We start from the raw sequence: 23,510 nt of genomic DNA, 5'->3' as shown, positions 1-23,510 counted from the left end.
ATATTTGGGCCACCAAAACTTCCGTTACGAACGGTCTGAAGAAGACGCTGTCTGTTAGTTCGCAGCCCAGTTGCGTCTTCTGTGCCTGGATTAGATACCCGAACGAGCTGCTATGATAGAGGAATGAACTGATATACAGTTGTGCTAAATCGAACACCCCAACTTTCCGACCCCGAAAGCTCTAAGCCAGTCCTACCCACTTGTATTCAGTATAGCGCACGTGCCCATACCATAATCACCCTTGGTGGCTTGCTGAAAGCGAGGCTGCTGAATGGAGCAAATAGACGCGGTGCATGAATACCACCGAAACGCAGGAGATCGTCTGACCATCCATTTCCTGTTCAACTCAGTGTTCTTTAGCGCAAAGCATTCGTGTTTTTCATGCACGAGCAAACCTTTCATGCGAAGCTGCAGGTCCAGCGGGTCTCAACGTCAACTACCGGATATTGTCTAACGTTGGACGTCCGGATGTCCGGCTGGATGTCCGGCCGACATCCGGTCGAGGTTTTAATAGGATGGTATCCTAGCAACCACTGAATGTTCTACTAGACGGCTTATAGTGATCGGCGGCGTAATGCCTTACGCACTGTGCAGGAATACTTGTGAGCCATTTGTAGGTGGTATGATCAAGTTTGAGGAAGTGGGCTCATAGGTTCCACCGCCCTTCCATTGGCAGGCCCACAGGCCCCGCATCCTTCCATTGGCAGACCTACAGGTGCTGTCCCTTCTATTGGCAGACCCAAAAGTCCTAAAGCCCTTCCATTGGCAGACCCACAGTTGACGCACTATTCCATTGGCAGACTCAAAGGTGCGCGCCCTTTCATTGGCTGGCCCACAGATCCCATCACCCTTTCATTGGCAGACGCGCGGTTGGCGGATCCTTTCATTGGTAGACCCACAGGTCCTACATCCTTCCATTGACAGACCCGCAGGCCCTACATCCTTCCATTGGCAGACCCACAGGCGTTGCATCCTTCCATTGACAGATCCACGGGTCCTACATCCTTCCATTGACAAATCCACAGGTGTGACACCCTTCCATTGGCAGACCCGCAGGTGCCTCACCCTTCCATTGACAGACCCACAGATCCTACATCCTTCCATCGACAGACCCACAGGTCCCACATCCTTCCATTGGCAGACCCACAGATGTGGCACGCTTCCATTGGAAGACCCGCAGGTGCGGCACCCTTCCATTGCCAGATCCACAGGTCCTACACCCTCCCATTGGCAGACCCGCAGGTGCCGCACCCTCCCATTAGCAGACCCACAGGTCTTACATCCTTCCACTGGCAGACCCGCAGGTGCGGCACCCTCCCATTGGCAGACCCGCAGATGCCGCACCCCTCCATTGGCAGACCCACAAGTGGCACACCCTTCCATTGGCGGACCCGCAGGTCCTACACCCTCCCATTGGCAGACCCGCAGGCCCCAGCCCTCCCGCGTCGGCCCCAGACGCCCGCAGCGCCGCGCTGATGGCACCGCATCACCACCAGATGGCAGGGCTGTGGTGGGCCATCCATCGGCGATCGGTGCGAGCCAGTGGGCTGTGAGATGAGCTCGACTGTGAGATGGGTGCTCCGCCTGGTGGCCTGGCCCAAGCTGCTCTACCCACCCGTGCAGTCAGGCCCAGCCGCAGCCTCGACGCCCGCAGATACGCCAACACGCGGCGAACGCGGCTCGCTGAGCGCTTGAGGACGTAAAGTGGGATGAAATTTGTGTGCGGGTGTTTGGGAACGTCTTGATCAGAGGCTACGAGCCGCGATTGCGGCGAAGTTATACAATCAGGTGGATATATGTTTTTTTTCCCGGAACGGAGTCTAACACGGTGTCTTTGGCGAATCCGAATATGCTCATATGTCACAAGAATACCTTGAGGGAAGAGCTGAAGACATATTTTATAGTATAAGCACCAAATTGCGCAAGCTATTCAGTGCATTAGCGAGGAATATTATTCACATGGATAAGACGGTAGTAACAGCCCTATTGCTCGGAGAAAAAACAGGAGAATGGGGATATAGATGGGTTGATATTTCGGCGACATGCTTTCATCGAAACAACAGCAAAAGTGATGTGGTTGTGGGTATGTGTGGAGATATAGACGAGTTGATATTTTGCCAACATGCTTTTATGAAAACAACAGCAGAAGTGCTATTGTTTCCTTAAAGGCATGCTGTTAAAGGCATATCAACCCATCTACATCTGCATTCTCCCGGTTTTCTCCGAGGAATAAGGCTATTTCCACTGTCTTATAACCACCAAATGCTGAAATTCAGGGGCTAATAAACGAGACGTTTTTCCTCGGCTGCTGGCAGTGGGAGATAAGGTTCATCCTCATGATTCGCCCTGGTGTCATTCTTGTTTCCAGCTGCTTTATCTTCCACTCACAGTTGATTTACAAAGTTTTGGTTTCAACATGGACGACGAGAGGCTGGGTACTACTAGCCCCATTTCCTTCAACCGAACAGAATTTAGCTGAGCCGTTCTGCTCGTGCCCGCCAAGTGGGAAATGATATGTGAGCACATCGAGCGGGGAGTGGATCGGGAGCACAAAGACCAGCGTAGGTTCATTTCATCGATATATGCGATGGCCACGAATTTTATCAAACGGCGCCAACAAGGCTGTACCCATCAACCCATCAAGCGGTAGAGCTCTTCATCCGAATGCTAAAGTAAAGCCGTCACGAACCGAGCTTCGCAGCCGCTTGGTGGCCACGCCCCGAAGATCATAGCCTTCGGCTTATCGTCAGCGTTATTAAAAGATTATCGTCTTGATGTCGCGTGATCTGGACGGGGGCGTTTTATCACCCGGCAGTGATGGATGTGCTCAATCTCTCGATCCATAAACTGCTGTCCGCTGCCTGTGAATTGCAGGCGAGAGCCGATCAGGCGTTATAAAGTCCGACGAATATGGACCACCCAGCGTTATTTGGGACCGTTCTGGGCAGTTCACAGTTCCGTTATTGAGAGCGGCCAGGCAGACGGAAAATGCGATAAATTCGCCTTCAGTGTGCCACGCCTTCCACGAGTGCCGACATAACTCGGCCGAAGACACCTCCGGAATTGCGGTGCCATCTGTTGTTATCTCGTGATCAGCGGGTATTCCAGCCATTGGCCATGGGACCCTGGGACCTGAGTTTATGGCGGATCGCATGACTCGAGTCCTCGGAAGCAGGAGAGATGGAGGAGGGGGATACCAACGCCACGGCTGCACTTAACTTAAGTCGGGTACGCGCCACTCTAGAAAGGGTATTCGAATCTATTGCACCCTCACGAACTGAGGGTGAATAGATAATCTACAGTGTGGTCTGTTCGTGGTAAGGGAATCGCAGCTTTAATATTTGGGGTATCCCTCTCAGCTGAAGTGCGATGCCACTGCATGCATTCTAAAATTGTTGCAGGCTTCTTGCCCTCCTTTCTAATAGTATGCAAATTGAGTTCGGATTTCCCAGATCCCGCTGCCACATTTCTGAGGCAAGCAGATCAGACAGGCTTATGATTCAATCTAGCCGAAGTCGGCATACCCAGACATGGTTCACGTGTCTGGCGCGGTAAACGCACACAGTGCTTAAGTGTGTGCACTAACGGTGCTAAATAAACAGTGATTTTTGCTAAATCCACTCGCGCTGACATCACGTGATACGCTGGCGTGACACCCGCACGCACGCACGCACACGCACGCACGCGATGAGTGTGGTGAGCCAGGCCATTATCCACGCACTTGAAAGCACTCATCGTAAGTATGCTACTTGGCGCAAGTTGTACCGTTCATACATTACGAGCCGAGAAAACGTTTCATCGTCATAAGCATTCTCTCGGGCAAACCTTACTAAAAGTTGGTAAGATTTTAATGGTAGAGATGAGAGCAGTTATGCACAGTCCTCTATAATGTGGTTAAAACGTTGCATATGTTATTTAACTTGTTTTGGAGAACGCAGTGGATTAGGCCACGGAACGAGTACATGGTTTATAATAGGCCTCCTCACGCTTGACATGATCAGCCATGGCCAACGAGTTTAATACCAAATCTGAAATCCCAGAAAACTACGATGAACGGGAGTGAAACCCAACGTTTGCTGTGATGTCCATGAAAACAACCAATAACTGTTGCTACAAAAAAGTTATTAGTTAGTCATCGTGTATATATGCGTCGTTTTATGTTTGGATATTTACTCTCAGGGAACAAAATCATATCGCTACACACGTGAAACACGAATGTGTGTATGACAACGAAAAAATGGCCTTCAGTGTTAACATTTACCCGGCTATTTCGATAGCCCTGGCGCCATTCCATCGGTTTTGCCCCCGCTTGTCACGATTTTCGTGCACTTTAAATTCAATGCAAAATTGGACTGTAGTAACATGGAAATGCCTCTAGTGATGACCATGGCATAATGTGCCATGGTCATCACTAGAGGCATTTCCACGTGCCATGGTCATCACTATCTCTAGTGATGACCATGGCATAATGTGCCATGGTCATCACTAGAGGCATTTCCATGTGCCATGGTCATCACTACCTCTAGTGATGACCATGGCACATTTGTGTACTCTTTAAACAGATGAATGCTGACATCCGAACATGTTTTGTACTTTTCCTTCACTTTCTGAGTGCAAGCACTTGCCGTAAAATTTTTGGCAATTGTTTATATTTTCTTGAAAGTCCAAAGATATGGCCTTTTTTTAAACCACCTTTGCCCAACTCGAGGGCCATAGCCCCGGTGCCCACCTTTGCGTCAAGTAGACAAGGTACCAACTTTTGGTACTTACCTTCCCGGAAGTAAACAATTTCGGATCTTGAAGCACGCATCAAAGCCGCCTTTAAGTACAAATCATTGCAGGGAAAACACTTCGGACAAATATCTGGCCATTGATTCTCATCCTCTATTCTTTGGAACGCTGGCTAGCACCTGTATGGTCCGCTTTTTTCAGTTAACTTTTTCATTTTCAGGAGGCAAGAAGTGCAGGCTCGGCTTCAGTCTTGCGCAGTCAAAGGCGCAGACTCGGCTCGCCCATGTCATGTGATAGTAAAAAGGTATTTTTGTCGTGGAAGACCCAGTTCTGGTCTTCTTTGACAAACACAACACACAACACAAAATTTGACATTTGTTGGTGTGGTAGTGGGATGGACACTTATGGTCTAGCGTTGACCGGCCGTGGTTAGAAAGACACCTGCTTTGGAATGGAATCCAAAGCTCATTAATCGTGATAAAACACCAGATACGTCTGAGATATCGGACGGTTGCGTGTACAGTCTCTGGATATCCGCAGCGGCGAGCCCGAGACTGTCCACCAGCTGGCACCGCCCGAGGGCTAATAAGCTGACCGAGCTGACCATAACAAGGCCATAAACTGCGCCACCTGTCTGCCGGGCGGAAAGCTGCCCAACCCGCGCGCGTTCGGGCCCCAGAGACCAACGGCTAGAAAGTGTGGATGGTTTGGACAGCGTGGTATTAGCGTGGTCTTATAAGACAGAGCTGGCGTGGAGCGCAGGCGGATGAAGACACATCATTCATGGAGGAAAATCGCCTCCGATGATGTCCATCCCAGCGGGGTTTGGAACCATCCGCCGCTGTTTCCTGACGCCCGCTTGATCCAGCATCCTTGTGACATTCCGTTTATTCGGAGCAAGTTTCATGTACTAGCGATGAGTGGGCCTAAGAGTCTCTGGTGCGGGCCGCGTTCGAGCCCTGAGCACGTTTTGGGGTCCCTGTGCGGGCTCGGTTCGACGGAAGGATCTACAGACGCATGTAGCCCTAACATGGTCCATTTTTCTTCGTCCAATAGCCCTGAAATGGTCCTTGCGAGCCGAAAGGGCTCTAATCCACAACAAACAGGAAACTATTACATCCGTTACTGCGTGTCACTGTCCTGTGCGTGCCCATCCTTACTGGCCCACATTTCCTGAAGCTCAGTTTTACAATCAATATTAGACCATCACTACCGAACCTATTCCAACATCTGAGGTTTCAGCCCACACAGTGTGTCTTCAGAGAGGAGTATAAGAACGATTATATATATATATATATATATATATATATATATATTTATATATATATATACATATGTATATGTATATCAGTATAAGAACGCTGATCCTCAAGCAATTTGTGTACTGGGGCGCCAAAGTGAAACATCGCACAGTTATCATTGAGAAACCAGTCGTGTTCGGTGTTCTGCACTAGCAAGCATTTCACATAACTGGTCTTAGGTGCGTTGGAACTAGCGCGTTATCACGAGGCCATGACCTCCCACTGAGGGGGACATCTGGCCGTGCCCTGTTTTGGCAGTTTTGTGCACCTATTTCAGTGATTCCTGGGGGTCAACCACGCAATCGGCTTCACAGGCTGGTTTTCAAAACACGCTGACGGGGCCATTCTAAATGATACAAAACCCAAAGGCGTTAGGCGAGAAACTGACATAATCTGCAACCTGTTGGTTCGTCCGCTATTGTAGAACTATGCAAGGTGTAGTTTAAATATTCCGGTCAAGTTCAGGCTAGCAGCTGGAAATGGTGAGGCGTTCAACGTGTAGTTGACATCCTCCGGTTCAGGAAAGGCCCTGTTTCACGCGCAGTAGGTTCGCGGCCTTACTTCGGGGTAGCACGCCGTGCGTTGGTTTACCGTGTGCACCGAGCCCACGGTGCACGAGGTTGCACTGTGCGACCCACGTGTCTCTACCAATGGGCTGCGCCCGGGGCCCTTGAGAGACCCTGACAACCGAGAAGACAAACTGTCGTGATCGTGGTGTTGTGCCGCGCATGAAAAGAACACCGTTTTCCTCCTGTTAAGTCCTCCGTGCGTCTTGGGAGAAATTTGACCTGAGTTATGGCTGCAAGTGCTCTTTACTTATCCCAAATCATGGTGTACAGAGTTGCATACACCGTGTTCTGAACCGAAGGCTCTGATATTTCAGATCCCAACTCCTGGTCAAAAAAGCCAACTTCGCACCGCAGCTTCCATTCCCATTCCGTCCATCAGTTCCTCTTTATAACAGGTGACTCTCTTTGGAGGTCCGGGTTTTCACTCTCGTGGTGTTCATTTTGGGGTCCCGGCGGTCACAGAGCGATGAAAGGACCGCACGAGCATGGCGTGGGACAGACATGGCGACGATCCGAACCATGTCTCGTGACGTGAAATGGTCTTCGCGTGCTGTGTGAATGTTTGAGATATGCGATACCCAAACCGTAACTGACACTGCCAAAATCACGGAAGCTTTTGCCGACTCAGGGAGTTTCACACCTCCAAGATCACAATAATCTGCTGTCCTTGCAGTTGCATGCCTCTTGAGCATACAGTCGAAGGTCATGGGTATTGCAGGATCATGGGAGAAACAGAGACACGGATCACAGTGGTGAGATCAGGATCAACAGAGACGCGGATCATGATCATGAAATCAGGATCGACAGAGACGCGGATCATGTCATGAGATCAGGATGAACAGAGACGCGGATCATGATCATGAGATCAGGGTCAACAGAGACGCGGATCATGATCATGAGATTTCAATCAACAGAGATATGGATCATGGGAACCAATCTAACCATGAGCGCATCGACACAGGGCAGAGCTCTTCTCTGCGAATAATCCACTGGATCCACCGGATCTAAGGACCGAGCAATCTAGTCTGCGTCGAGTCTGGAATCAGTGCTTTAACACTTGATCAGTCCCACGGTTTTACCCAGGCGTTCATTGCTCACATGTTTTCAGTCCAAAAGTAGCATACTGGGGAAGACCGCCTCCCAGCACGTCTAATCTACCAACTTTCCAGTCCTAACCATACGTCATCTAAACAAAAATCCCACAAAACTCTAACCGAAGTCAGCTACACTCCAGCCTCAACCTTTTTTACCGCAGCCGCCTCGACGCAGGTCATAACTTCCACGGACGTCCGTGCAGGACTTTGAGTGCTCCTGAATCGCGGTCAACCTGAACTGGTGGCCGGCGGTGGTCTCGGCATGCCCCCGGGGCACGCAATGCTCCCCCCCCCCCCCCCCCCCCCCCCGTCAGCCGCAGCGGAAAGTCGCCGCGCCCCACTCGTGTGTTGCTCATAAATCAGCCGAATGTCTCCGGCCTGATTTAGTGAGCAGGTCCGGCGAAACGAATGATCGGCTCGTGCTGGCGGTGCGCTGCGGCGAAATAGCCCGAGCCCCAGGGCATGGCGGGGCTCCGGGGAGGAACAGGGTCGCCCTGAGGGCATGGCGGGGCTCCGGGGAGGAACAGGGTCGCCGTGAGGGCGTGACGGGGCTCCGGGGAGGGACAGGGTCGCCGTGAGGGCGTGACGGAGCTCCGGGGAGGGACAGGATCGCAATGAGGACATGACAGGGCTTCAGGGAGGGACAGGGTCGCCGCGAGGGCTTGACGGGGCTCCGGGGAGGGACAGCGTCGCCGTGAGGGCATTGCGGGGCTCCGGGGGGAGGGAGGAGGGGGGGGGGGGCCGTGAGGACATGGCGTCGCGGCACGAGATGGTCGGGATTTTAGCTCTATTAATCACTACGGTATTCATGACCACGAGTGGATTTTGGTTTGATAATATCGATTAACCACATTGCGTGATCATCCTATTTCATTATTTTCAACACAAAACATCATAATGTTTTGAATCGAGCTATCATTGCGCATCAGGTCACTGAAGTGAAGGATTTCATGAGCATGCTGCCGACATGAAATCTCCGCATTATCGTTGTTAACTATCTATTTTAACATCGTTTGATTTCGGGCGTCCTCAACGCGAAACGCGACGTGGGCGGGAAATGTGGCGCGGCAGGTCGTCGAGGTCACCTCAGCGTTCATGGAAACGATCACGATTTCATCACTTTCACATTGACAGGTGCCCCTTCTGGCGGCTTTGCCACATTAATATTTCTGATCATGCCCCACCGTGGAACACCAGCGATTCGAGGCACGTGGCCGCAGCCGGGCGCGGAGCAGCGACTCCCCAGCTGCACCAGTGCCGCTCGGACCCGCAGAACGCCGGCGTCCGCGTCTGCAGAACCGTTCTCAGGCATCGACCCTCGCCTGGCCGGACGAGCGGTCTACACTGAGCCGCCTCCAGGCGCTCCTCGACCCTAATTAGGCCAGGAGCGAGGCGGCTGAAGCTCAGCGACTCGCTCCGGCCCCGGGACGTCCTCACACGGCAGCGTCAGACCTGGCGGTCAGTCACACCCCGGTCTCGGGACGTCCTCACACGGCAGCGTCAGCGGTCAGTCACACCCCGACTCTGGGACGTCCTCACACGGCAGTGTCAGCGGTCAGTCTACCTCAGGTTAGAATGTGAAGCAGGTCGTGTAGCAGGCCCGATCGAGGTTCAGTTCACTTTTTAGATGGTTGGTCGCTGGCCAATGACGCGCCTGCTCAGCGCCCTGTCTCTTCACTCCCTGTAACCCCTTCACACCCTGTTAAGTTTTTCACACTCTGTCACCCCTTCACACCCTGCCACCCCTTCACACCCTGTCACCCCGTCACACCCTGGCACCCCTTCGCACCCTGTCACCCCTTTACACCCTGTCACCCCTTCACACTCTGTCACCCCGTCACACCATGTCACCCCCTTACACCCTGTCACCCCTTCACACTCTGTCACCCTCGTCACACCCCGTCACCCCTTCACACCCTGCCACCCCTTCACACCCTGTCAAGTGATTAAGCGTACAGTGTACGATCCCTGAGAGTCTTCAACAGCTCGTCTACATTCTTAAGAGATGACGAACGTTAAACACACAAAGCGATGTTAAACGCTGTGTTAAACACACAAAGCGATGCTAATCGCGGTGTTAAACACACAAGACAATTTTAGCTATTCCCATCACTGTAGCAACGTCTGCCCAGAAAAGCCCAGCCTCTTTACGTGGGTAAATTTAGACACGCGGCCTAAACACAGTGATCTTCCTACAGCGCCAGGCTGCACGCCCCCGGGCTCTGGCAGCGCATCGCCCCCCCCCCCTCCCCCCCTCCCCCCCCCCCCCCCCAACGGCCGGCCGCCCATCTCACGCGTCGGCACAGCGCGCTGTGTGTGCGTTCGTCATTACCGGCGGGTGTGTTCGTCCCGCCCGTCCCGCCTGTTTGCGGTGTCAGCCTCCGTGTGTGAGTGTAGTTGTGTGTTAAGTCCTGTGTGCTCCGCCGAGTGGCGCTGCACGATACCCCCCCCCCCCCGCCCCCTTGTCTCCGCTGTTGATATCGAACGGTGCCACCAACGGCGGTTGCCCCCCCCCCCCCCCCACCCACCCTCCAGGACCAGACGCTGGAACGGCCACTGAATCGATCGTGACGGTACGGCCCCACTGACCACATGCGACCGGGACCCTCTAGCCTGGTACCTGCATGGCAACCAGCGCTTACGGCTCACTCACCGATCAGCCTTTCACCGGCGCTACCCGCGAAGCGGACACGCGATCGTGCTTCGCGTGCAGTGAAGTCGGAGTCTTCACGGCGGAGCGCTTCGCGATCCGCTGTATTGTTTGGACGAGGGGGTTGGGGTTATGCGGTGTACGAAGCCTGAGTCACTGCCGACAGATCCCGGCTGGTGATACGCGTCGGTCAAAATATAAAGATTACGCGTGATAAACATGCAGCAAACTCACGACTTCAGCGTCGCGACTTCTTGTTTCTGCCCCAGGTCAGGTAATTAGACTAGTTAACTGTGGTGCCGTGCAGCTGAAATAATCTCTAACGAACCCAGGTATTTAGGGAAAAATATGCTGTTATACTACTGACACTATATACTATATACCATATACTAAAAATCGTGTGTGCATTGTGTGGGTGACTCGGGCTCGATATAAGCTGTGAAGGGTCAAGCCGATGCAAAACGCACCGGTGTAACTCTGCCGACGTGCAGCATGAATGCCTAGCTCGTCAACTTCCTCAGTACTGGAAATGAGGCGGACGCTACGCTAAGATCATCCCATGACGTCGCCCGTCTGCGAGGTCCCATACCACATCCCGACGACACATCTGCCAACTCAGAATCAATGTAACGGCCTCCCCCGTCCAGTATCCCCGCCAGCCGCTTCAACACCGGCGCGGTCGGCGTGCCCTTATGTATTGCCCGTCGCTCGCCCGTCGCCTGCGGGCATGGCTCGTTCGTGACCTCGGCTCATGGGACCAGGCGGAGGGCCCACTCCATCTGCACGGAGGCCGAGCCGCCGGCCGAAAATAAATCGTCCCGGCCACTGGAAAACGAATGGAACGTTCTGAAACTGCCCATCTCATCACTGAGAGTCCTGAGTTCAATGGATTCTCCGAATGACATTCGGACGATGGCGAGGTCCGAAGTGATCCAGCTCGCGCGGCGTTGACCTAGGAGCAGCGCTTGCACTTATTTGACTGCGTCGGGGAATCTAAGAGCACTTTATCTGCATTTTCCCGTGCATTATGTCATAAGCAGTCTTTCCAGTAGAGTGGAGGTCAACTTTGTAAGTTAACGCGGTGGATTACCCGTCTGATGAGCAATTTTGCACCCATTCTACATCTCAAATGCTTCATCTCAAAAGCCTCAAACTCGTACGAAATTCCTGATACTGCAAGCAAGTTATTTGGCGTTACTGTATAGCAGCCTGTTTTGCCTCCCGGTGGGTACCTTATAGGTGCTGCTACTATCCGATGACGGACGTGAGGGCACATGAAGAGCATCGAGTCTTAGAAAACCAATGGCAAGTGCGACACATGTACCTTTTTCGTACTAAAACAAATGATTTACTTCACTCGTAGCATTATCTTAAAGTGAGATACGTACCCTGTAGCATGTTTTTCCTCTGATCAGAGAATCGCAAGGACCCTGAAGTCTAAACATTGCGTGCTATGGACATCCCAGGGAGCCCGCTGGCAGATTTCTGTTGGGGGCCGATAGGTGTAGCAATCACAACGTTAAGCTCAGGTGTGATTGTGAGCCATGCCAGTCTTGTTCGAAACGTTTTAAAATGGCATGGCCAGATGCCGCTGGCTTTCTTTTATGACAAGCAACACGCGCGTCTTTGTTTCGGACCTTAACTTAGTTGGGGGTGAGATAGACCAGGGGAAGTTACGTTTAACACAGCATTACCAGTTAAGGAGGATTTTTAGCCTAGCGCAACCTGTTCATAATCCCGGAAGGAGGGATGAATATGACCCAAAATGCCGAGCGTTATTTATGGACAGGCCTCTACGCCAGATACAACTCCCTCCAGCCTGACCCTGGATTCATGCTAATACAGAATGTCCCCAGCGAGCACAGCTACTAAAGCCAGCGTCCAAAGTAACATCTTACACCCGGCGCATCATGATCACCTGCTCGCTGTCTCCGATGGCGACATTTCTGTGCTGGCGCCTGGCCCGCTTGGTACCGCGGCGTCGCCCCCCCCCCCCCCCTCGTCATTTGTCCCCATTGTCTCGCAGCACCACTACTCGCTTAGCGACGCGGCAACAAAGGACTCGGCGGAACGGCAGCATCGCTCTCGGCACTTCGGGCGGTCCAAGCGACGCATTTGGTCCCGCTGCTCGTCTCCTCGGCGGCTCCGTTTTCCTCGCTTGCTTTTAAGGTTTCTTCTGGCTGACGCTGTTTTCTTTGACCTGGTTGGGAGGCGTGGAATATCGCTGTTTTCTTTGACCTGGTTGGGAGGCTGTGGAATATCGCTGTTTTCTTTGACCTGGTTGGGAGGCTGTGTAATATGGCATGGCATGAGGAGTTACACGCTGTCGTGATATGTTTTTAACACATGCATTGCGCGTTCTCTTTAAAAATAGATTGCTTTGCAGCTTTGAAATTTATCTTGAGTTCTGATTTATCGCAATCACAGTAATCCACTGTGCTAGCAACGGGGCATCGAATAGAAGGTGTACCATGCTGCAAAACCCGCATCAACTCCTGTTACATCGGCTCACTGGTATGCGCCTAGAAGTGAATTATAGTTGTAAAAACTCTTCTACAGGTTTTTTCCAGTTTTTCCCAACCTCTGGCTGATCCTAAGGTGTTTTAATTCATTCATGCACTCGATCACTTACCTGACTATGTTATCTCCAACTATGCTAATTATGTGAGGTGTCATCCTTATCTTTTATCAGGCAGCCGGCACCAGCTGTCGCTGCAAATGAAGTGGCGTGAGAATATGCTCGCAGCGCTTTTTTGCCACCTAGGTGCTTTAGAAAAAACAATTGTGTTGCGTTGTTTTATGCTTTATTTTGCCACATGCTGGCACATTCTTTTTTGCCTAGCTCGTGTGTGGTATAGCATTCCACCTTGATTGTTTTGGATCTGGGGAAGGATTTTTGACCGCGGGCCGAAATCCTTTACCAATTACCGCGCAGACAGTTTATCGGACAAAAGTACGGCTGAAATTTGTAAGCCTGTTTTGTACTGTACTGTTTTGTACTGCCTGTGGAAGCTTTGTAACAACTCAGTGTGGTGTTTGGTGATGCGCGGTTTTTGTGGTACAATGGTCCATTTTCGAAAAGCTTCAATGCTGCTTACGACGATGGCCGTAGCTGACGGCCCTACATTACGGCGAGACTGCATACACTTTTTATTGTCCGCTTATGTCTTCTTCTCCGATACCACAACTCAAGTATGGTGAGAATAGTGGCTTTAGATCTCTCCCCTCGCCTCGTTCAACAACGGAATGGGGTAAAAATTTATCACACTGGGGCTGAAATAATTTTACACGATCTTGGTCGCTCTGAAATTTCTCCCATTGACCTTCGGTCTGGGAACAAATAAGTTACGTCCGTCCTGCAAAAGTATTTTACCGGCCCCGTGTGGTATAATATATGTCCATTTGTTTTGCTGCTTCGACATGATTTTCGCTGGTGTTGGTTGTTTTGTGCATGGATCAGTCACAGTTTGCATGTTAATACATGCACAGGTATTGCATTATCCAGTCGGCGACATCACTACGTTGTTGCCACCGGGCGCGGCGCACCCATTGTTCGACAGGATTGACCGCTCCTCAGTTCAGAGGTATGCCGTACCTACATTTCCTTCGTACCTTAACGCGGCTTACAATAAACGATCTTTAAATTAGATTAAATTAATTAACTGTTTTATGAAATAAAATAAATATAACATTAATTATTAACTCAATTAATTAAACAAATTTTAAGAATTTGAATGATTCCGGGAGTGCGGCGTGCTCCACACAGCGCCGATGCAAGTAGAAGTAACGCGACCAGCATCCAAGGCTCTCGGCGGACCGGCACGGCCGATTGGACTGACCTGGTATTATACCAGAAACTGGACAAATTAGAGCATGAAATGAAGAAACCAATGTCCATAAATAATCCCATTTCGTACGATAAGCTTATGTTCGGTGCAGTAAGCGTGGTTTAGTTACTGAATGCCAAAGAACTTTCATTACTACAACCACGTCCCTGTCAAAGTGATCAGTATATATTAAAGCTTGCTAAGAGTATTTTCAAAACTCGTTAAAAAATATTTTTCAGCCCACTAGTTCATCGTAAAAACGGCTATTATCAACGCACCCATTCATTGCATATATTTCACTCCCACTTTCTCTCGCGTTTCCATCTCCTCACTCTTCCCTCTGCTTTGCTCACCCTTCCTCGATCCCTCTCTCTGATGCTCGCCAAACACCAGACCCTCATGAATGTTATACCACGCCGCTGTCCACACCCACCCCTCTCCCGGTCGCCTATCAGCACACTATCAGCACTGGGCCTGTCCGCGCCGTCGATAGTATTGACTGCCGGCGGCGAGCGAGCACCGGAACTGACCAGACAGAGCACCTTCCAGCTCGGGGCGCCGGAGCACCGGAGCACCTTCCAGACAGCATCTGCTCGACATATCGCGCAGTAGTCAGCAGTGCAAGCATCGAGTCGCGAGCGTTGCCAGATGTTACAAGATCGAGAAAGGCCAAACGTAGTTCAGTTCCACGACGCCAAGCAGCAGTTGCCAGTTCGGAAAGGCCGGCGGCAGTTACAAACTACAGAACATCGGACTGAAGTTAAATTCCTCAACAGTCAGTGGCAGTTACAGACTCGGGCAGCGTTTGGCTGCATTTGGCTGCCGGCTGCTGCGCGAGCTTACCCAAAGTTCAACGGTTCAGCCGCCCAACTCTGGCACCAACAGCTGTCCGAATTCCAGCCCACACAACAACAGCAGCCGCCACTAACGCCGACATGTGGTCGCCCTCGGCGGCGAGCGCTCGTGATCTGCACAGAATACAAACTTACAACCCGTCCGCGGGACTGAGGAGCTGTGCACCGAGCGTCGGCGGAATATGCGGCGTGGCGCAGTCGGCCTGAGCTCTGCGCCATCGGCAACAGGCTCTGATTCCCAGACGTGTCTGCAGTTTACATGAGCTGGCAGTCGCCTAAGGCTTCCGGCTGTCTTTCATCCTCGCCAGAGTTTTGTCTCTTTTAAGCTGTTGTAGCTTCTCGAGCAGCCTAGGAGCCTTGTTTGCGAAGGGAAACCCATTTCATCGCAAAACCACAGCTATGGATTTATTGAAAGGGTGTTGACGCCGTTGCAGAAAAGATGAAACAGAGACTGCGCGGCGGCTGTCAGATATGTTTTCGACAGCAGGTGAATTTTGAGTGTTATTTTACACGGCGACGCGAGGGCAGCACTTCCTCCATCAGCTTCAACCAATAAGTTCACGACACCCCTGAGACGAAACGAACGCAGAGCCCATCTAGCCTACACCGGCACCCGGACCCGACCCAGCGCGAGCGCTTCCGCGAACCCATTGTCGTCATTTCGTCCCAGACTGTCTCCGAAACGCTTAAGAGAGTTTTGTATCGTGCCTCAGCCACCTAGGTACCACAGCGGGACTTTGTAGTCGTGCTGTGGTCACCTAATCGAGTTTTCCGTCGCATTCTCTTCGCGCGAGTAATCCTACCCTCATGTCTGATTACCGCAGGCGTGCCGACGTGATCGACTCAGAGGCTCTGACTGGCACTAACAACTCTGAATTAGGTTAGGGCTATGGTCCTCCTGGCTGATATAGTCATGCCGGTGGTCTGAAGGCAGCGGCACATGTGTTCTTATGGTCGTGGCTGGTCCCCACCAAAGTAGCTCACTAGAATGCCCGTAGTTCATGGTAATAAAAAATCGTTTATGAGAAATAAATATAAAACAGCCAAATCTCATGTTCCTTTTATTTTTCATTCTTTTTATCCATAAAACAGACATTTTTTATAATTAAAAATTAAGGTTTTTCATAAAAAATAGTTCATGCCTGCTGCAGAAAGCATGCAGCCCCAGTGTTGACACCTTCCGACACTTCACCCGTAGACCAGGAGTCCGGTGGTTTCTGGTCTCCCTCCACAAAGTGTCTTCCGTACACTTGCAACAAACTATCGCGATTGGAGCCAAACAACTACAATTCCGACAACGACGCAGGCTTGTTGTCCTCCCGCCACATAACCGACATATGCTACAGTACTTCTCTGTTCAACCGCTAGGGGCTATCTTCCGGAGGTGCGCTTTATTTCTCGTATGCCCATCCAAACTAAGCTTTGCTGCACCGGTATCCACTAACGACTCGTCTCTTGGAGTCTCCCCATACAGCCAGCCAGGGGTGTCAACCCTGAAAAATCCGCCTCCAGGGGCGAGCAGTGAGGAGGGCTCTTTTGAAGTATTTGGGCAGATATATGTTGAAGGCACTTTGGAAAAATCGCTTGCCGTGAAATATACCAGGTCAGCCACTCATCTTTATTTTCAAAATTTGGGAAGGGCGTTCCTGTCCGTCTCCAGGCTGTTTGTTTGTCAAGCGTCTGACCGCGGATGTTTGTCCCGTGGTGTTTGCCTCTCCGCCCACCACGGATATACGCCCTAACGTCCCGCTGACCCACCTCTAGCTCAAGCGACAGTGTCTGTCGCTGTCCCATCACTAATGAAGCCTTCACGCTCCCCCATCTCTTCGCCATCCAGTCACCGACGCCCTCTTGTCTCGCCACTGACCTGTAGGAGGGCGGGAACCTCGCGGGACCTCAGCACAGCTCTCGGGCGGTCCCGGCGATCCTCGGGCGCCGGCGGTGGTCCTCGGGCACAACTAGCGTCGGTCCTCGGGCAGCGGCGGCGGCGCTCGGGCGGCGGCGGCGCTCGGGCGGCGGCGGCGGGGCTCCGGCGGCGGCGGCGGCGCCCGACAGACTGGCTCGCTGGCGCCGTCGGCCGGCGCTCCCGCCGGCGATGGCGCCCAGTCGGAGCCGAAGCATCGATTGCTGGTCGGCTGACTCACTGTCACAGGGGGAGCGGCCCGGCCGCTTCCCTTTGGAGACAGCCGGCCGCGCCGCCGCCGAGACAGCCCTCCTTCCTGCGACAGAGCGGCGGAGTGCCTGGCCGGGGCAGGCTGCTTGGCTCTCTTTCCTTCAGCAGAGTGGCTGACCGGGACAGCCTGGTTGTCCCTCTCTCCTGTGGCAGAGTGGCAGTTGTGCCTAGCCGGGACAGGATGGTCAGCCTTCTTTCCCGTGGCAGAGTGGCAGTTGTGCCTAGCCGGGACAGGCTGGTCAGCCTTCTTTCCCGTGGCAGAGTGGCAGTTGTGTCTGGCCGGGATAGCCTGGCTGGTCCTCCTTCTTGCGGCAGAGTGGCAGTTGTGCTCATCGGGACAGCCTGGCCAGCGCTCTTTGCTGCGGCAGAGTGGCAGTTGTGCCTCGCTTGTGCCGCTCACCCGCCCTCTTTCCTCGACATCTGTATTCAGCGTCGTCCGTAGCGACCCACGTTGTCCGGATTTATACTCCATGAGACGTTTCGCTTCTGTGGTAGTGAATGACCTGTGCCCTCCTCTGATTGTTGTGCTCGTTACGTGACACTCTCCAGCGACGATCGCTAGCTCACCTTCCGTGACTTGCCAGTTACTCTCCTCCCCCTCCCCCATGACAGCTAGCTTATGCGACAATCGCATACCTTACGTGACTCTTCCCTCCTCCCACGAGGGGGTCTGTGGAGTATGTGACCCCATTCCTAACACATATGCTTTATTTTACCAGCTTCTGGACTAAATTATTGTCTGATTTAGCCAGGTCTAGTCAGTGGCATGATGCACATCTCTACACGTGGTTTAACATCTCAACCACCATCGCTCCTGTTCAATATTGGTAATGATAACGAACTGCTTAGCATTCTATGCATACGTTTGCTTTTTGATGCATCATTTCCATCTCCGTCTATTTTCATCATGAGCTGGGAGTTTCAGGCAACGACTTCAGGAGACGCGTCTCAATTTCCTGATCCAAACTGGCGGTAAGCAAAGCGCATTACGCATGAACCGGCCCATGCTGGCAGCACCGTGACTTGTTGAGGCGCGCGGGAGCGACAGAGATATGGTTCATGATATGGCTCATGGTATGGCTCATGATATGGCTCGTGATATAGCTCATGATATGGCTCATGATATAGCTCATGATATAGCTCATGATATGGCTCAGGACATGGCTCATGACATGGCTCATGACATGGCTCATGCGGTTCTAACACACCGAAGGGAGGCATGGGAAGACAACAGGAGAGACAACAGGCATGGAGAGACAACAGAGTCACCGGGTAAGCGGTGTCGTCCTTCATGTTCGGTTTTCGCCCGCAGTCACACAGCTCCTGGTGTCAATGTCACTACAGTTGGACCTGTAATAACGTCGCTTGGTTGAGTAACGGCGCCGCGCATGCTCCGACGACTGACGGGGGTCGCCGAGGTCACCTCTGGCGGCTGATGAGGGCGGTTGAGGTCACCTCTGGCGACTGACGAGGGCGGTCGAGGTCACCTCTGGCGACTGACGAGGGCGGCCGAGGTCACCTCTGGCGACTGACGAGGACGGTTGAGGTCACCTCTGGCGACTGACGAGGGCGGCCGAGGTCACCTCTGGCGACTGACGAGGACGGTTGAGGTCACCTCTGGCGACTGACGAGGGCGGTCGAGGTCACCTCTGGCACTGACAAGGGCGGTTGAGGTCACCTCTGGCGACTAACAATGGTGGCCAAGGTCACCTTTGGTCACTGGCGAGGGCGGCAGAGGTCGCCACACCGTGCACCCAACGGAAACCAACGTGTCGCTGAGCACATGCGTGGCCCCTATTCGTGTTGGGCAGGGGACAGCTGATTGAACGAGGGGCACCTAATAAATCATGTGCTTTGTCCCTGATGTGTCGTGCTCTCAACAAACGGTCATTCGGAAAAAATTACGCTGAAAGGATAATGGTGGAGGGTGGAGCATGCTACAGCGCTTTTAACTGAAATTAGCACACATGTGCATGTGTATGTGTATGTGCATGTAAGGTACATTTCATAGTGTACTACGAAATGATAACAGTTTTAACAGCTTCTCCATACTGTTTGTTTGATATATTATCAATGTACAGAAGGGATCTCGGAAACATGACAAAAGAAGGGTGAAAAGCCCTTCTTGAATGTCGGAATGTCGTCAAGAGGATTTGACCGGAGCGATTGAGCCCAGCTCCTAAATGACTGGACGTGATTTCAACGAAACTTGAAAGGAGACCTTCGGAATTAGAAGCTTAAGCAAAACACGCCTTTAGGTCCAGCTGAGCAAGCAAGGCCAGAGGGGAGAGCATTAAACCCACCCTGATTCGCCGTTTTTCATAGCGATTTCTGATAGGGGGGGGGGGGGCTGATGTGCCCCGCCCCTTCCGTTTGGAGGCTGATGTGCCCCGCCCCTTCCGTTTGGGGGCTGATGTGCCCCGCCCCTTCCGTTTGGAGGCTGATGTGCCCCGCCCCTTCCGTTTGCAGGCAAAGGAAGATAGAGCCTCGAAAAAAATACAGCAACATTGAATTGGGCTTAGTGAAATTATGCGATCGGTGAAACGCTGTGTGTCATTATGTCCGTGATTTACTCCACTAGGCCAGGTCAAAGGTACATGCTTTCTGAATATCGAACTACTGTTGATTGACATGCCCATATTTACAAAACCATGTCAGGCAGCAACATGAGACTTGAACAAAAGTGTTCCTTGCTTGACTTTTTTACCACCGACCCGCAGCTTGAGTGTCATGAGCATGCGTTTATTAGGTAGGCCTCTGTAAGTATAACAATGCTTGCCCACCACCCTCACTGATGGTGAGGAGCCGCGCAGTATTCCTGAAGAAACATAACTACTCAGAAACAAGAAATGTAATGAAAGGTACGTTTCTTTCGTCAAAACATGCGCTGTGCCTGCCCCACAGGCTACTCAGGCTTTAGGCGTGACGTCAGGGCATGTCAAACACCTTCAGAAATATTTAGGGGGCGCAGGTCTCCCCCCAGTCGGGACGAGGGTATAGATTGTGAGTGTATTGATGATGTGCGTAATTGATGTCCCGTTCTATATATGAGGAGAATGGCAGCATAATTGATTTAAATTTAGTCGTCGTGCTGCACCGTATGCTCTAAGACGGTGATGGCGGTTGAAGACGTTGAAAAGGAAGGATAAACACGAGGTGAGATTTAAGAGGTGGGCGTGCACAGTCCTGGATTGCGTGGCAGTCCTGCGTTTATCATATTCAAAGATTATGCCAAAGGCCCAGAAAATGCCACAAGGCTCGATCCATGTGAGCGAATATTTTGCAACGTTACAACATTCATAAAAACACATATCCCTAGGACTCGCAGGTACCTTGATCTCTTCTGTCGTGTTGATGTCCACTTGGCATATTCTAAATGTATGCGGAATGTCTGCCACTGTCTGCCACTGCCATATATATATATATATATATATATATATATATATATATATATATACATATATATGTATATATATATATATATATATATATATATATATAGATATAGATATAGATATATATATATATATATATAGAGAGATATATATATATATATGTATATATATATATATATATATATATATATATATATATATATATATATATATATATATATAGCGTATATAGATATGCTAGACACTAAATCGGAAAAACAGCTCCGCTGAATTGAATAAGCAGCAGTTATAAAATTGAGCATGATGAATATGTCATATCTGGCATGCCTACAATGAAAATATAAAAGATTTGACAAACATGATAACGGTGAATTTGTCGCATACTTTCACCGCCATTGGCAGATTAAAAGTATGCGTCAGTTCCCTGGGCCCATTTCTCGCCACGAGTTATTTCTGTGTCCTCTCCGGAGACAGGCTGTCGTTACCCGGCTTGATCGATTCTGCTCAGAACCCCCCCCCCCCCCCCCACTCCCCTCCCCCCCCCCCGGCAATGGCGCCATGACCAGTGGCTAAATCAGGGAAGTAACTCGATGAGGCAGATTGCAGACATCGAAAGAGATTGCGTCTGCCGGAAAATGAAGGTGAACGAGTGTCATCGGCGGCGCGTGGCAGCACCGCCGCTAAGCGGAGCAGCCGCACACTGTTGCCTCGTCGCTCTGCGCTCTGCTAGCCGGCCATGATCGGCACATCGCTGTCACTCCCATGGACTGAAGCCGCATGGAAGTTAGGAGTTCGGGGCTCTGGTATTCATGAGAGCTGCTTTAAAGAAAGTGGGTCTTGGTCTGGGGGCGTTGTTGAAATGGCTGGATGTCGCAGTTGTGAACGAAAGTGAGGACTTGTTCAGCGCTTTGTAAGGGGATGCATGTAACTGGTGTCCATTTGGGGAGGGGGGGGGGGCATGTGATCACCTCTTGGATCGACCGACACATTGTCGCGAGACCGGATGAAGCCGATCAAAGAGATTCGACTCGTTCTGTCCAGACGATCAAACGATATTGCTCCCTTTGTCTGAGGAATTATTGAAGAGTTCGCTCTGATCAGAAAGTGCACCGTCTGTCTAGAGGACCATTGGGCAGCATCGTGATAATGATTGATCAAGGCCGCCTGGTCGCTTCATGGAGTCAGATGCAGTCCATCAGCGCATGGAACGTTTCTGAAACCTCTAACAGCGTCGCTGTCTATTACTTGTCGCGGGAGGTTGGAAATTGTAGATTACAGACTCAACTTTTTCCAAAATTTCAGCTCGCAGTTCGGCCGGCCCCGGCCAGCAAATGATCCAGCCCGTAAAACCCATCGAGCTACAAAGCTGGCTGATAAAGGGGAGCACCTGGGTGTAAAACTTGCACCAAAGCACGTGTTGAACACTCTGACACCAGTTTCCATCTATAAATGAAAAAGAAGATGGTGGCATTTAAGGTGGTCGATCACCAAAATGGACCAGATTTTACCCTTGCTTCTAGCCTCCGTAAAACACAGGCTACGCGCTGTAGAGCTGCATGCATCAGCTGATCGCTTTCCATTGACAGAGTAAAGAGAAATATTAGATATTTGAGGTAATGGGAAGCCTATTCTGTTCATTATACTGTACGCGGGTACAAATGATGAATATTCATAGGAACGTGAGACATTTTTCATGCGACACTGCCAATAGAAGTTGACATTTTCACCACCCACTTCATACATTTTGATGGTGTGACAATAGCCGCAATGTCATTGTCCGTGTTCGAAAACCAAACTCAGCCTCTTATATGTTGCTTGTTGTCCTTGAGCGGATACATCATGCAGCTTAATAGGAATATATGCCACATTAAAGGTTTGAAGGTTCCACATTTCATTCTTACCACTATACAAGTTTCGCTGTCTGGTAACCATCACCCCGTCGTCTGCAATACTGAGCGCAAGTAATGATAGCAACAAGATTGTGTCCAATAACCTTTGCCACTCAAGTAACAGCATGCTGCTAACTGCTAAATACAGCTTTCATACCCACACCCACACCCACGCCCACGCCCACCCACACCCACACCCACACCCACACCCCCCACACACAGACATACACAAAACACACTATATATATATATATATATATATATATATATATATATATATATCACCAGATTTAGGGAAAGATCATTCTACATGCTTTGCTACATTGTTTTCTTAAGTGGAGATAAATCGACTTTAAATTACAATTAGAGTTCACTCAGAGAGTGAAAGCACGATACTACCTGGCTACCAAGCCGATGGAAAAGCCTTGCCAAACATTGTCAATCACAACTGTCAAACGAAAAGTCCTAACGACAGCATCAAGCTTAACGCTTATTACCAGAGTCCAACGACATCCTACCTGGTCATCAACAAAGCTCTTCACGTGATTCTACTTCACTTAAAGAAGCAACGTGACATATCACTATAAATAAAACAAAGTAAACTGTGCTCTCCCACCAAATAGTACATCTATTGGTCCTCAACAACGACACTCTCCAGACGTCTGGACAAGCTCCTGCAAAACGATGGCCCACGTCCACACAGAGACCCGGCACAAATTACCTGACACGCCAAATGTTCAACACAAGAGTCATCGCGCGCTCTACACAGAGACGAAGACTCGTCGCTTCAAAAGCAATGCCCATCGCGAATGGGTTTCTCTCATTAACAATTGCGTATATGTATATTGGCATGTATGTAGACATGCGATCCATGTTAGAGCAGTTACGAGGCAGCTTGAATTTTACAAATATGTGATCGCATCGACTCTGCCTAAAGTAGTCACTCTAGAAGATGTCCAATGAAGAATGAAGCATTGAGAAATATAATAACTAGCAGGCCATGCAATATGACACTATATGTTCTTTG

General features: G+C 50.9%; 1 protein-coding gene across 1 annotated transcript in view; it reads right to left on the bottom strand.

The window, feature by feature from the left end:
* The window catches only part of LOC119090581 (follistatin-related protein 5), a gene marked incomplete in the record, with an annotated part of 95,925 nt that extends 78,898 nt beyond the window's left edge, over nt 1–17,027 (bottom strand). The window contains 1 exon segment of the mRNA XM_037213414.1: nt 16,894–17,027.
* Nucleotides 17,028–23,510: the final 6,483 nt, after the last annotated feature.

This window comes from Pollicipes pollicipes, unplaced genomic scaffold, assembly GCF_011947565.3.
Source record: "Pollicipes pollicipes isolate AB1234 unplaced genomic scaffold, Ppol_2.1 Scaffold_1600;HRSCAF=1878_pilon_pilon_pilon, whole genome shotgun sequence".
NCBI classification, from domain to species: Eukaryota; Metazoa; Arthropoda; class Thecostraca; order Pollicipedomorpha; family Pollicipedidae; genus Pollicipes; species Pollicipes pollicipes.
Note: the sequence above shows the minus strand (reverse complement) of the source record. Positions and strands in the feature narration are given on the sequence as shown.